This window comes from Pan paniscus, chromosome 4 (assembly GCF_029289425.2).
Source record: "Pan paniscus chromosome 4, NHGRI_mPanPan1-v2.0_pri, whole genome shotgun sequence".
Lineage (NCBI taxonomy): Eukaryota > Metazoa > Chordata > Mammalia > Primates > Hominidae > Pan > Pan paniscus.
In genome coordinates this window covers 67,843,572-67,857,411 of record NC_073253.2, presented here as the reverse complement: position 1 = coordinate 67,857,411, position 13,840 = coordinate 67,843,572, and the positions used below count along the sequence as shown (strand labels likewise).

The 13,840-nt window shown below is 40.5% G+C and overlaps 1 protein-coding gene across 2 annotated transcripts in view; it reads left to right on the top strand.

The window, feature by feature from the left end:
- Positions 1-13,840, top strand: part of GHR (growth hormone receptor) — a 298,275-nt gene that overhangs the window by 47,031 nt on the left and 237,404 nt on the right. The window lies entirely within an intron of this gene.

The following is a 13,840-nucleotide window of genomic DNA, read 5'->3' as shown; positions in this document are numbered from 1 at the left end:
TGGAGTTGGTCTGGGTCGCAGCCTGAGCTGCCGCTCTTGGCCCCAGAGACGCCGCCCCCGCCAGCTTCTTTTTTCTTGTTCTTTCCTGCCTTCAGCACCTCGAAGGGGTCCGATTCGTTGTCAAATAACTGGTCGAATCGGTTGGTGACCAGGCAGCTGAAGCCTTCCTGTAACTGCCCAGGCATGATGGTTGCTCGGCGGCACATTCCTCCACGGATTGCAGCGGGCTGCGCCGAGCCAAGAGCGCGAGCTTCAGCTCTTCCCACAAGATCGAAGAACAATTTTTTTGAAATCCGCCTGTAAATGTCAGGCAAGGTAAATTTCAAAATGAATTTTTAAAGTCTCTAAAATGGAGTTATGTTTAATTATGACTTATGACAAATTAAAAGATAGTTCTAGATAATATTATTCTAGAAAGAAGCTTCTCTTGTTCTGGGAAAGAGAGACAGTTTGGAAACTTGAGACAAGACCCTTATTGTCTGTTTTATTATTTACTGCTAACAAACTGCATTCTCTCACTGTTCACTGGAATAGGTGGGTCCAGGGAACTTAGGAAAGCCTAATGGGAAGTGAGAAAAGTAAATTATTTCTTATATTTTTATGTATACAAATAGTTGATAAAGGAGGAAGTGTAGTGGTGGGGTGGATCATGCAGATTGGGATAGAAGAGATAGTATAATTATTCACAATTATAGATAAGGAGATCTAGGCTTCACATTTTCACTTCTGGAATATTCCACTTTGACAGAACAGTCTACTGTCTGCCTCAGCCTATCCTGGAGATGTCCTGGTGGTGGGAGAGGACCTGCTTTCTCCTTGCTGTGCTCCTACAGTTTGTCTCTGCCAGTCATGTCCAAGCCCCTTGTCTTAGTGTCTCACAAGACCTCTTCCTCTGACCAGGATTCAGGCACCTTCTCCGAACCTTCATTCCCCTGACAGCAGGACCAGCCAGTCTCCCAGACCCGGGGTAGTGCGAAGAGGAGAGCAGACTCCTTAGACCCAGAGTCCCAGGACACTTGGCCTCAATTCCCGTGACATCTATATCACCCAGACAACTGGGAAATGGAGGTGCTGGTGCCAGAACAAAAGCATAAGCTGTGTTTCTCAAGTTTGGACTTTACCTGGGCTGTTGCTTTATTTTCTAGCTGTTTACTGATTTTTAGAAGCATAAAGGTTTCTTTCTGTGAAGTTCCTAGGGACACTTAACGGAGTGGGGACAGGTATTCCTTTTGTCTTTCAGAAAGGCATGTTAAGAGTTAGTCTCACAGTAATTTAAGTCTCACCTCCTAAATGGGGTAAGAGTGGGGAGAAATATATGTGTGTATATTTGTGTGTGTATATAAATAATATATATACTACTAATATAATTAATAATAATATGTGTATAAATAATATGTAAATAACATATTATATATCAATAATAAAATATTATTATATTAATATATTATATGTTATTACATTAATATATTATATATTATCATAATATATAAGATATAATTATATATTATATACTATTTATTATATTATATCTATAACATATATATTTATATATCATTATATAATATATTACATGTATTAATATATAATATATTACCTATATAGTAAATATATGGGGTGTGTATTTGTGTATACACACACACACACGCACATATATATCCTGCATTGTTTGCTTAGAATCATGCTTTGCAATTATTAACTGCTTTTTCTTCCTTCCCTTCATCTAATACACCTGAAGAATATTTCAGTTAGCCAAAGGTGAGAATTCAAATTCATATTTGTATTCCCAATAGATTTCCCCCAGAATCTTGGGGTATCATTTCATCAATAACAGTTATGCAGATGTTCTATTGCTGTGTCCAATGCTTGCTTCGTTCATATGAAATCTGACTTTTGGCCATTCAAAAAGCAATCAGTGCCTTCTTGTTGATTAGCACTAATCACCACAAGATCCTTCCAGTAGTAAATTTTCAAGAGCAAAATTCTAAACTTACAGATTAGTTTGCCGCAGCCCCTAGCCCTACACTGTAAGGATCTTGCTTTCCATAAGGTCCATTGTTAAATGGAAATGTTCCCCTGGCTCTATGCAGTGCTCAGGTGTTTCTTACTCAGCTGAAGGACTAATGAATTTAGTTTGAATCTAAATTTGGAGTAAAAAATGCCACTAAGGAGAGCTGCTTCTGTGACTGCATTGCCTTCCAACCTGCTTTTCCATTTTTCCTTATTACTCCATGTCCTTGAGGAGTTTATTCCTTTATAGCTTTTGTGATCTGGCTGTAATTATTTTGAAAAAAATTTTCATTATACTGGACATTTTGGATTAAGTCCTCCAAATTTTCTTATTTGTGAGAGTACAAGTCACTATTTACACTATGGTAAACTGCATGCAAACATCTGAGTACCTTTCTGTTCCTGTCTTCAGCTGGGCCAGCAGTAAGCTGGAATAGCCTATAATTCGATGCTTTTCTGAGGAAGTACGTTTTCCTTTTCCCTCAGATTCCTGGTGCCTGGTATAGCACTTTTTTGATTTGCTCTTGTTCTGGCAATAGGTCAGCTGGCTTTCATGGTCCTTAACATTTCAGGTAAATAATTCCAACAGTTGTGACTGGAAGGAATTCAAATCAACTCAAGGCATCCACTCTATGTTCAAAATGCCATGTTTTGAGTGATTTGTCCTTTGGTTAGTAACTTTAAAAAATATGAGGACTGGAAGGAGAAGCTACTATTTGAGGAACTAATGGAAAATCAAGCAGTTTTTGATGTACTAACATATTCACTTATGATGCAAGGAGTGTGATCATTGACCTTCCTACTTATCTAAACATTATGCTCTCAGAGCATGTGGATAGGTAGCATAGCCTAGTGGTTAACACACATAGAAAAGTTAGACTGCCTAGTTCGAATCCCAGCTTCATCACTTGCTAGCTATATAATCTTTATTGAATTAGTTAACTTTCCTGTGCCTCAGTCTGGTTTTCCTGAGGATTAAATGATTTTATATTTGTTAAGTGCCTAGAACTGTAGCTGGTCTGCAACAAGTACTATACGTCTTTGTTTAAATAATAAATAAAATGACAGTATTGTTCATATGGAGAAACAGGGGTCTTAGGCAGCTTAGGAGTTTTTCTAAAGTAACAGAATCATTTAATGGCAGGAACAACAATATTATCACTGCCCAGAACCCTAATGGAGAACTATAGCTCTTAAGGGTGATGTGGGGAGAAATACACTGATGAAAAACAATCAACATTATTAAAGACAGGATGGGAGAGAGTGGGAACTCGTCATTCATTTATCTAATGGCTTAGTCAGCAAGTAACTAATGCCTACTTTGGGCCTTGACACTATACCAACATTGTGCAGAAAGTGATTAAAATGCAAAAGAACATTCACTTAGGCTGGGATAAACAAGAGGTCTTTTGCAAAATCTGATGATGAGCTTGTTGATGTTGAGTTGACCAACTATGCAGCAGGTCAGTGGGGGGGGTGATTATCATAAAATTCCATCCCTTAAACATCTACAGGAAGATGATTATTTTAAGATGCTTTACTTCTGGAGATGTATGCGTTACTTCTACTTAGAGAATCTGGCTTATGTTCTCATGTTCTGGTTTTATATGTAATTGGTCATGAGCTTAATTTGAGCCAAGCATTTGACACAGTTGCCCCCAGAAGTTAACTCATTTGTGGATTGTATAAATGCTATTGCACAAAAAAGAAGTATATATATACAAATAGTCATAGTAGACCACATCTCAATTAATGGCTTCAAGTCTAGATGAAATGTTTTAAGAGGGATATTGACAAATTAGAGAACATTAGAAGCATTTGCCAGAATACTGGCAGGGCAAGAAATTATGCCAAATAGTAGAAAGAGAATTAGATGCCTAAGTGGAACATGGTGTATAGCCCATAAGAATTTGAAGGATTGTCACTGGTAGAATAAGATGTTATTCTTGGCTGCTTCCAGCTGAGGAGTGGTGGATGGGTGACTAAGGCCTATAAGAGAGCAAATATAAGGAAGAGTTTCTAGATATTAAAATCAATTTCCAAAGAAACAGCCTGGCCTCTAAGGGAAAGAGCTTCTTGTGAGTAGATGTGTTTAGGTGGGGCCAGATGAACAAGCTCCTGAGCTCTAGGGATTAGACTCCTTCTGCTGGATAGGAGGTACAACCAGGTCATCCCTGAGGTTCCTTGTGTTCCAAGATTCTGTTACTCTATGATTTCATGACTTGGATGTCACCTCCCTTAGGTTGGTTACTCTAAATAATGTTAAAAGTCAGTGTATGCCTTAAGATTGGGTGAATTGCTATGACAGAATGAGATTTACCAGAGAAGCAGTTGAGTCTAAGAATGAAACTACTGTTTCTAAGTGAAAGAGGTATGAATAACCTAAAGATAATATTTTTCTCTGTAGATAGAAAGAATTTGTATTATAAGTCTGTGTTGGGTGTATAGTAGGGCATCACCAGAATTCGCCCTAACTGGGTGAATTCATGGCAGTGATCAGTAGAATATGTAGTTTAACAATGAGGCCTTATCACTTCTAAGTAGTTTCTTTTTGAGACAGAGTCTCACCCTGTCAACCAGAGCTTTGCCCTGGAACTCTTGGAGTGCAACAGCGCGATCTCGGGTCCCTGCAACCTCCGCCTCCCAAGTTCAAACAATTCTCTTGACTCAGCCTCCCGATTTCTAAGTGGAGAGTTATGAATGGCCCAAAGATAATATTTTTCTCTATAGATAGAAATAATTTGTATGCTAGGTATGTGTTGGATATATAGCAGGACATTACCAGAATTCAGCCTAACTCGGTGAATTCATGGCAGTGAACACTGCAATATGTGGTTTAATAATGAGGCCTTATTCTTAAGGCAAAGCTCAGAAAAGCTGATAAGCAAATTAGAAAGGTCTATTGAAAAGTGTCTGTTGGCCGGGCGCAGTGGCTCACGCCTGTAATCCCAGCACTTTGGGAGGCTGAGGCGGGTGGATCATGAGGTCAACAGATTGAGACCATCCTGGCCAACATGGTGAAACCCCATCTCTACTACAAATACAAAAATTAGCTGGGCATGGTGGCATGCGCCTGTAGTCCCAGCTACTCAGGAGGCTGAGGCAGGAGAATCGCTTGAACCATGGATGCAGAGGCTGCAATGAGCTGAGATTGTGCCACTGCATTCCAGCCTGGTGACAGCAAGACTTTGTCTCAAAAAAAAAAAAAAAAAGAAAAGTGTCTGTCTAGCCAGGCGTGGTGGTTCATGCCTGTAATCCTAGCACTTTGGGAGGCCAAGGTGAGTGGATCAGTTGAGGTCAGGAGTTCAAAACCAGCTTGGCTAACATGGCGAAACCTTATCTCTACTAAAAACACAAAAAATTAACAGGATGTGGTGGTGCACACCTATAATCCCAGCTACTTGGGAGGCTGAGGTAGAAGAATCGCTTGAACCCAGGAGGCAGAGGTAGTAGTGAGCCAAGATTGTGCCACAGCACTCCAACCTGAGCAGCAGAACAAGACTCCGTCTCTGAAAGAGAGAGAGAGACGAAAGAGAGAGAGAGAGAAAGAAAAGAAAGAAAGAGAAAGACAGACAGACAGATAGAAAGAAAGAAAGAAAGAGAAAGAGAAAGAAAGAAAAGAAAGAAAGAAAGAAAGAAAGTGTCTGTCTGCCAACCTGCTTCCACAAAGGCCCCTCTTCTGATTGTAGAAGTGCCTGGTTTAGGATGGCAGTGTGCTCTACCTGCTGTCTGGTGAGTAGTCAGGATTGGACTTCCATAAGACACCCTCTGAGAGGCTTGCAAATACCTTCAGAATCAGGCAGAGGTCTTTGGCCAGTTATTTCTGAATAAAGCATATCTGCGTGTCTGTCTGACCTAAGCCTGGGAACCACGATGGAAGATACTGTTTGAACAACAACAACAACAAAAAAAAGGCAGGGAACTTAAGAGAGAAATGGATTTTAGTCACTAAGAACACGAAGAGGAACATTTTGATAATATGTACTCTATACAAACAGAATGCTTATACAAGACAATCAAAGAGGAATGGGTAGTTTTCTAAAGAGTAAAACCTGTATTGTTAGAAACATATATTTGTTTACAATATATTTTTTCTTTTTTCACCCTTGATTTTTAACTATTTAATAATTTTCTACAATATTTTTTTCTTTTTTTTTTTTTTGCCCTTTTTTTTTTTTTTAAACAGAGTCTCGCTCTGTTGCCCAGGCTGGAGTGCAATGGTGCTATCTTGGCTCATTGCAACTTCTGCCTCCTGGGTTTAAGTGATTCTCCTGCCTCAGCCTCCCGAGTAGCTTGGATTATAGGCGCCTGCCAACACACCTGGCTAATTTTTGTATTTGTAGTAGTGATGGGGTTTCACCATGTTGGCCAGGCTTGTCTGGAACTCCTGACCTCAAGGCCCACCTTGGCCTCCCAAAGTGCTGGGATTACAGGCGTGAGCCACCGCGCCCAGCCTGCCCTTGATTTTTAACTATCCCTCCTGTGAAAATTTAAGTCTTTCTATGGGTTAAAGGGAACTGGTAAAGAGCACTGGATTTATGCTTGGGCTGGAATTTCCCTCTAGGTTTGGATGTAATGAAGGCAGTAGAGATTTGGGTTTATAACAGAGGCAGATTTGTGAAACTATAGGAGTTGAAGCCTGAGGGTCCCTCACTTGCAGAGACCCCTTCCAGGGTCCTGGAAGGAACCCTGCTAATGTGTTATTATGGTCATTTTTTTTATAAAAATTGCAAAACATAATGTGTTTCAGCCATGACTGGTTAAGATTATTGTCTTCTTCCAATTCAACTTTCCCTCCTTTCTCCTTCCCTTTCTAGTTGGGTGGCATTAAAGTGGTCATGCGCATTTTGTATTTGTAATTATGTATTTTTTTTTTTTTTCTTAAAAAGGACCCCCCCACCAAATTGTATAAGTTTCAGGCCCTAAAAACATGGATCTTCCACTGGGTGTAGGAATGGAATGAGTAACAATTTGGAAATTGCCTGTGTAGCAGAATCAGCGAAAAGTCAGAGTCAGCAGTCAAAATGTTGTGATAGGGTGAGTGAGAGTAAATTGGAATCCATAATCCCAACAGCATTTGACGGTGGGAAAATGGAGCTTTTTCCCCCCTCTTTAGGGTTCATTTTAAAGAATTCCATGCAAAGGATATCATGAATTGAGAAATATACATCAGATTCATCAGATTAAATTTTTTTTTTTTTTTTTTTTTTTTTTTGAGACGGAGTCTCGCTCTGTCGCCCAGGCTGGAGTGCAGTGGCGGGATCTCCGCTCACTGCAAGCTCCGCCTCCCAGGCTCACGCCGTTCTCCTGCCTCAGCCTCCCGAGTAGCTGGGACTACAGGCGCCAACCACCATGCCTGGCTAATTTTTTGTATTTTTAATAGAGACGCGGTTTCACTGTGTTAGCCAGGATGGTCTGATCTCCTGACCTCGTGATTTGCCCGCCTCAGCCTCCCAAAGTGCTGGGATTACAGGCGTGAGCCACCACGCCCGGCTTTTTGTTGTTTTTTTTGTTTTTGTTTTTGTTTTTTTTGAGATGGAGCCCTGCTCTGTCGCCCAGGCTGGAGTGCAGTGGCACACTCTCGGCTCACTGCAACCTCCGCTCCCAGGTTCAAGTGATTCCCCTGCCTCAGCCTCCCGAGTAGCTGGGATTACAGGCACGCGCCACCATGCCCAGCTAAATTTTTTGTTTTTTAATAGAGACAGGGTTTCACCATTTTGGCCAGGATGATCTCCATCTCCTGACCTCGTGATCTGCCTGCCTTGGCCTTCCAAAGTGCTGGGATTACAGGCATGAGCCACTGCACCTGGCCTAAATTCTTTTTAAAAATAGCAAATTCTTAAAAATAATGCAAATTGATGATGAATTATGAAAATCATGATGAGAAACTCCTGACTGAAGAGAGAAATTGTTGGAAAATGATTCTCCTTTTCCTCTACTACTTTATGTAATTATAAAGCCTTTTTCTAAAGTTCCTGTCTGACGCAGAAATACTGGCCAACAGAAATTCAAAGGAAAGTTGAGACTTTTGAAGTTCAGGCAATTTATATGGTGTTTCAGGTGTTACTACCTCTAATAGTCTATCAGTAAAACCCTGATAGGGGATGGTCTCTCTTTTTTGCCTTCTACTCCATCTCTTCTCACACACACTTGTGATTCTTTTTCTTTTTTTAAAAAAATTTTATTATTATAATACTTTAAGTTTTAGTGTACATGTGCACAACGTGCAGGTTTGTTACATATGTATACATGTGCCACGTTGGTGTGCTGCACCCATTAACTCGTCATTTAGCGTTAGGTGTATCTCCTAATGCTATCCCTCCCCCCTCCCCCCACCCCACAACAGTCCCCAGTGTGTGATGTTCCCCTTCCTGTGTCCATGTGTTCTCATTGTTCAATTCCCACCTATGAGTGAGAACATGCGGTGTTTGTTTTTTTTTCCTTGTGATAGTTTGCTGAGAATGATGGTTTCCAGTTTCATCCATGTCCCTACAAAGGACATGAACTCATCATTTTTATGGCTGCATAGTATTCCATGGTGTATATGTGCCACATTTGCTTAATCCAGTCTATCATTGTTGGACATTTGGGTTGGTTCCAAGTCTTTGCTATTGCGAATATTGCCACAATAAACATACCTGTGCATGTGTCTTTATAGCAGCATGATTTATAATCCTTTGGGTGTATACCCCAGTAATGGGATGGCAGGGACAAATGGTATTTTTAGGTCTAGATCCCTGAGGAATCGCCACACTGACTTCCACAATGGTTGAACTAGTTTACAGTCCCACCAACAGTGTAAAAGTGTTCCTATTTCTCCACATCCTCTCCAGCACCTGTTGTTTCCTGACTTTTTAATGATCGCCATTCTAACTGGTGTGAGATGGTATCTCATTGTGGTTTAGATTTGCATTTCTCTGATGGCCAGTGATGATGAGCATTTTTTCATGTGTTTTTTGGCTGCATAAATGTCTTCTTTTGAGAAGTGTCTGTTCATATCCCTCACCCACTTTTTGATGGGGTTGTTTGTTTTTTTCTTGTAAATTTGATTGAGTTCATTGTAGATTCTGCATATTACCCCTTTGTCAGATGAGTAGATTGCAAAAATTTTCTCCCATTCTGTAGGTTGCCTGTTCACTCTGATGGTAGTTTCTTTTGCTGTGCAGAAGCTCTTTAGTTTAATTAGATCCCATTTGTCAATTTTGGCTTTTGTTGCCATTGCTTTTGGTGTTTTAGACATGAAGTCCTTGCCCATGCCTATGTCCTGAATGGTATTGCCTCGGTTTTCTTCTAGGGTTTTTATGGTTTTAGGTCTAACGTGTAAGTCTTTAATCCACCTTGAATTAATTTTTGTATAAGGTGTAAGGAAGGGATCCAGTTTCAGCTTTCCACATATGGCTAGCCAGTGTTCCCAGCACCATTTATTAAATAGGGAATCCTTTCCCCATTTCTTGTTTTTGTCAGGTTTGTCAAAGATCAGATAGTTGTAGATATGCGGCATTATTTCTGAGGGCTCCGTTCAGTTCCATTGGTCTATATATCTGTTTTGGTACCAGTACCATGCTGTTTTGGTTACTGTAGCCTAGTAGTATAGTTTGAAGTCAGGTAGCATGATGCCTCCAGCTTTGTTCTTTTGGCTTAGGATTGACTTGGCAATGCAGGCTCTTTTTTGGTTCCATATGAACTTTAAAGTAGTTTTTTCCAATTCTGTGAAGAAAGTCATTGGTAGCTTGATGGGGATGGCATTGAATCTATAAATTACCTTGGGCAGTATGGCCATTTTCACGATATTGATTCTTCCTACCCATGAGCATGGAATGTTCTTCCATTTGTTTGTATCCTCTTTTATTTCCTTGAGCAGTGGTTTGTAGTTCTCCTTGAAGATGTCCTTCACATCCCCTGTAAGTTGGATTTCTAGGTATTTTATTTTCTTTGAAGCAATTGTGAATGGGAGTTCACTCATGATTTGGCTCTCTGTTTGTCTGTTGTTGGTGTATAAGAATGCTTGTGATTTTTGCACATTGATTTTGTATCCTGAGACTTTGCTGAAGTTGCTTATCAGCTTGAGGAGATTTTGGGCTGAGATGATGGGGTTTTCTAGATATATAATCACATCCTCTGCAAACAGGGACAGTTTGACTTCGTCTTTTCCTAATTGAATACCCTTTATTTCCTTCTCCTGCCTGATTGCCCTGGCCAGAACTTCCAACACTATGTTGAATAGGAGTGGTGAGAAAGGGCATCCCTGTTTTGTGCCCGTTTTCAAAGGGAATGTTTCCAGTTTTTGCCCATTCAGTATGATATTGGCTGTGAGTTTGTCATAGATAGCTCTTATTATTTTGAGATGTGTCCCATCATTACCTAATTTACTGAGAGTTTTTAGCATGAAGCATTGTTGAATTTTTACAAAGGCCTTTTCTGCGTCTATTGAGATAATCATGTGGTTTTTGTCTTTGGTTCTGTTTATATGCTGGATTACATTTATTGATTTGCATATGTTGAACCAGCCTTGCATCCCAGGGATGAAGCCAACTTGATCATGGTGGATAAGCTTTTTGATGTGCTGCTGGATTCGGTTTGCCAGTATTTTATTGAGAATTTTTGCATCAATGTTCATCAAGGATATTGGTCTAAAATTCTCTTTTTTCGTTGTGTCTCTGCCAGGCTTTGGTATCAGGATGATGCTAGCCTCATAAAATGAGTTAGGGAGGATTCCCTCTTTTTCTATTGATTGGAATAGTTTCAGAAGGAATGGTACCAGCTTCTCCTTGTACCTCTGGTAGAATTCGGCTGTGAATCCATCTGGTCCTGGACTTTTTTTGGTTCATAAGCTATTCATTATTGCCTCAATTTCAGAGCCTGTTATTGGTCTATTCAGAGATTCAACTTCTTCCTGGTTTAGTCTTGGGAGGATGTATGTGTCGAGGAATTTATCCATTTCTTCTAGATTTTCTAGTTTATTTGCATAGAGGTGTTTATAGTATTCTCTGATGGTAGTTTGTATTTCTGTGGGATTGGTGGTCATATCCCCTTTATCATTTTTTATTGCATCTATTTGATTCTTCTGTCTTTTCTTCTTTATTAGTCTTGCTAGCGTTCTATCAATTTTGTTGATCTTTTCAAACAACCAGCTCCTGGATTCATTAATTTTTTTGAATGGTTTTTTGTGTCTCTATTTCCTTCAGTTCTGCTTTGATCTTAGTTATTTCTTGCCTTCTGCTAGCTTTTGAATATGTTTGCTCTTGCTTTTCTAGTTCTTTTAATTGTGATGTTGGGGTGTCAATTTTGGATCTTTCCTGCTTTCTCTGGTGGGCATTTAGTGCTATAAATTTCCCTCTGCACACTGCTTTGAATGTGTCCCAGAGATTCTGGTATGTTGTGTCTTTGTTCTTGTTGCTTTCAAAGAACATCTTTATTTCTGCCTTCATTTCGTTATGTACCCAGTAGTCATTCAGGAGCAGGTTGTTCAGTTTCCATGTAGTAGAGCGGTTTTGAGTGAGTTTCTTAATCCTGAGTTCTACTTTGATTGCACTGTGGTCTGAGAGACAGTTTGTTATAATTTCTGTTCTTTTACATTTGCTGAGGAGTGCTTTACTTCAAACTATGTGGTCAATTTTGGAATAGGTGTGGTATGGTGCTGAAAAGAATGTATATTCTGTTGGTTTGGGGTGGACAGTTCTGTAGATGTCTATTAGGTCCACTTGGTGTAGAGCTGAGTTCAATTCCTGGGTATCCTTGTTAACTTTCTGGCTTGTTGATCTGTCTAATGTCGACAGTGGGGTGTTAAAGTCTCCCATTATTATTGTGTGGGAGTCTAAGTCTCTTAGTACGTCACTAAGGACTTGCTTTATGAATCTGGGTGCTCCTGTATTAGGTGCATATATATTTAGGATAGTTAGCTCTTCTTGTTGAATTAATCCCTTTACCACTATGTAATGGCCTTCTTTGTCTCATTTGATCTTTGTTGGTTTAAAGTCTGTTTTATCAGAGACTAGGATTGCAACCCCTGCCTTTTTCTGTTTTCCATTTGCTTGGTAGATCTTCATGCATCCCTTTAGTTTGAGCCTATGTGTGTCTCTGCATGTGAGATGGGTTTCCTTAATACAGCACGCTGATGGGTCTTGACTCTTTATCCAATTTGCCAGCCTGTGTCTTTTAATTGGAGCATTTAGCCCATTTACATTCAAAGTTAATATCATTATGTGTGAATTTGATCCTGTCATTATGATGTCAGCTGGTTATTTTGCTCATTAGTTGATGCAGTTTCTTCCTAGCCTTGATGGTCTTTACAATTTGGCATGTTTTTGCAGTGGCTGGTACCGGTTGTTCCTTTCCATGTTTAGTGCTTCCTTCAGGAGCTCTTTTAGGGCAGGCCTGGTGGTGACAAAATCTCTCAGCATTTGCTTGTCTGTAAAGTATTTTATTTCTCCTTCACTTATGAAGCTTAGTTTGGCTGGATATGAAATTCTGGGTTGAAAATTCTTTTCTTTAAGAGTGCTGAATATTGGCCCCCACTCTCTTCTGGCTTGTAGAGTTTCTGCCAAGAGATTAGCTGTTAGTCTGATGGGCTTCCCTTTCTGGGTAACCTGACCTTTCTCTCTGGCTGCCCTGAACATTTTTTCCTGCATTTCAACTTTGGTGAATCTGCCAATTATGTGTCTTGGAGTTGCTCTTCTCGAGGAGTATCTTTGTGGCATTTTCTGTATTTCCTGAGTTTGAATGTTGGCCTGCCTTGCTAGATTGGGGAAGTTCACCTGGATAATATCCTGCAGAGTGTTTTCCAACTTGGTTCCATTCTCCCCGTCACTTTCAGGTACACCAATCAGACGTAGATTTGGTCTTTTCACATAGTCCCATATTTCTTGGAGGCTTTGTTCATTTCTTTTTATTCTTTTTTCTCTAAACTTCTCTTCTCGCTTCATTTCATTCATCTTCCATCACTGATACCCTTTCTTCCAGTTGATCACATCGACTACTGAGGCTTCTGCATTTGTCACATAATTCTCATGCCTTGGTTTTCAGCTCCATCAGGTCCTTTAAGGACTTCTCTGCATTGGTTATTCTAGCTATACATTCATCTAATTTTTTTTCAAAGTTTTTAACTTCTTTGCCATTGGTTCAAACTTCCTCCTGTAGCTCGGATTAGTTTGATCGTCTGAAGCCTTCTTCTCTCAAGTCATCAAAGTCATTCTCCATCCATCTTTGTTCCATTGCTGGTGAGGAGCTGCTTTCCTTTGGAGGAGGAGAGGCACTCTGATTTTTAGAGTTTCCAGTTTTTCTGCTGTTTTTTCCCCATCTTGGTGGTTTTATCTACCTTTGGTCTTTGATGATGGTGACGTACAGATGGGTTTTTGGTGTGGATGTCCTTCCTGTTCATTAGTTTTCCTTCTAACAGACAGGACCCTCAGCTGCAGGTCCGTTGGAGTTTGCTAGAGGTCCACTCCAGATCCTGTTTGCCTGGGTATCAGCAGCGGTGGCTGAAGAACAGCGGATATTGGTGAACCGCAAATGCTGCTGCCTGATCGTTCCTCTGGAAGTTCTGTCTCAGAGGAGTACCCAGCCGTGTGAGGTGTCAGTCCACCCCTGCGGGGGGGTGCCTCCCAGTTAGGCTACTCAGGGGTCAGGGACCCACTTGAGGAGGCAGTCTGCCCGTTCTCAGATCTCAAGCTGTGTGCTGGGAGAACCACTACTTTCTTCAAAGCTGTCAGACAGGGACATTTAAGTCTGCAGAGGTTACTGCTGTCTTTTTGTTTGTGTGTGCCCTGCCCTCAGAGAGGGAGCCTACAGAGGCAGGCAGGCCTCCTTGAGCTGTGGTTGGCTCCACCCAGTTCGA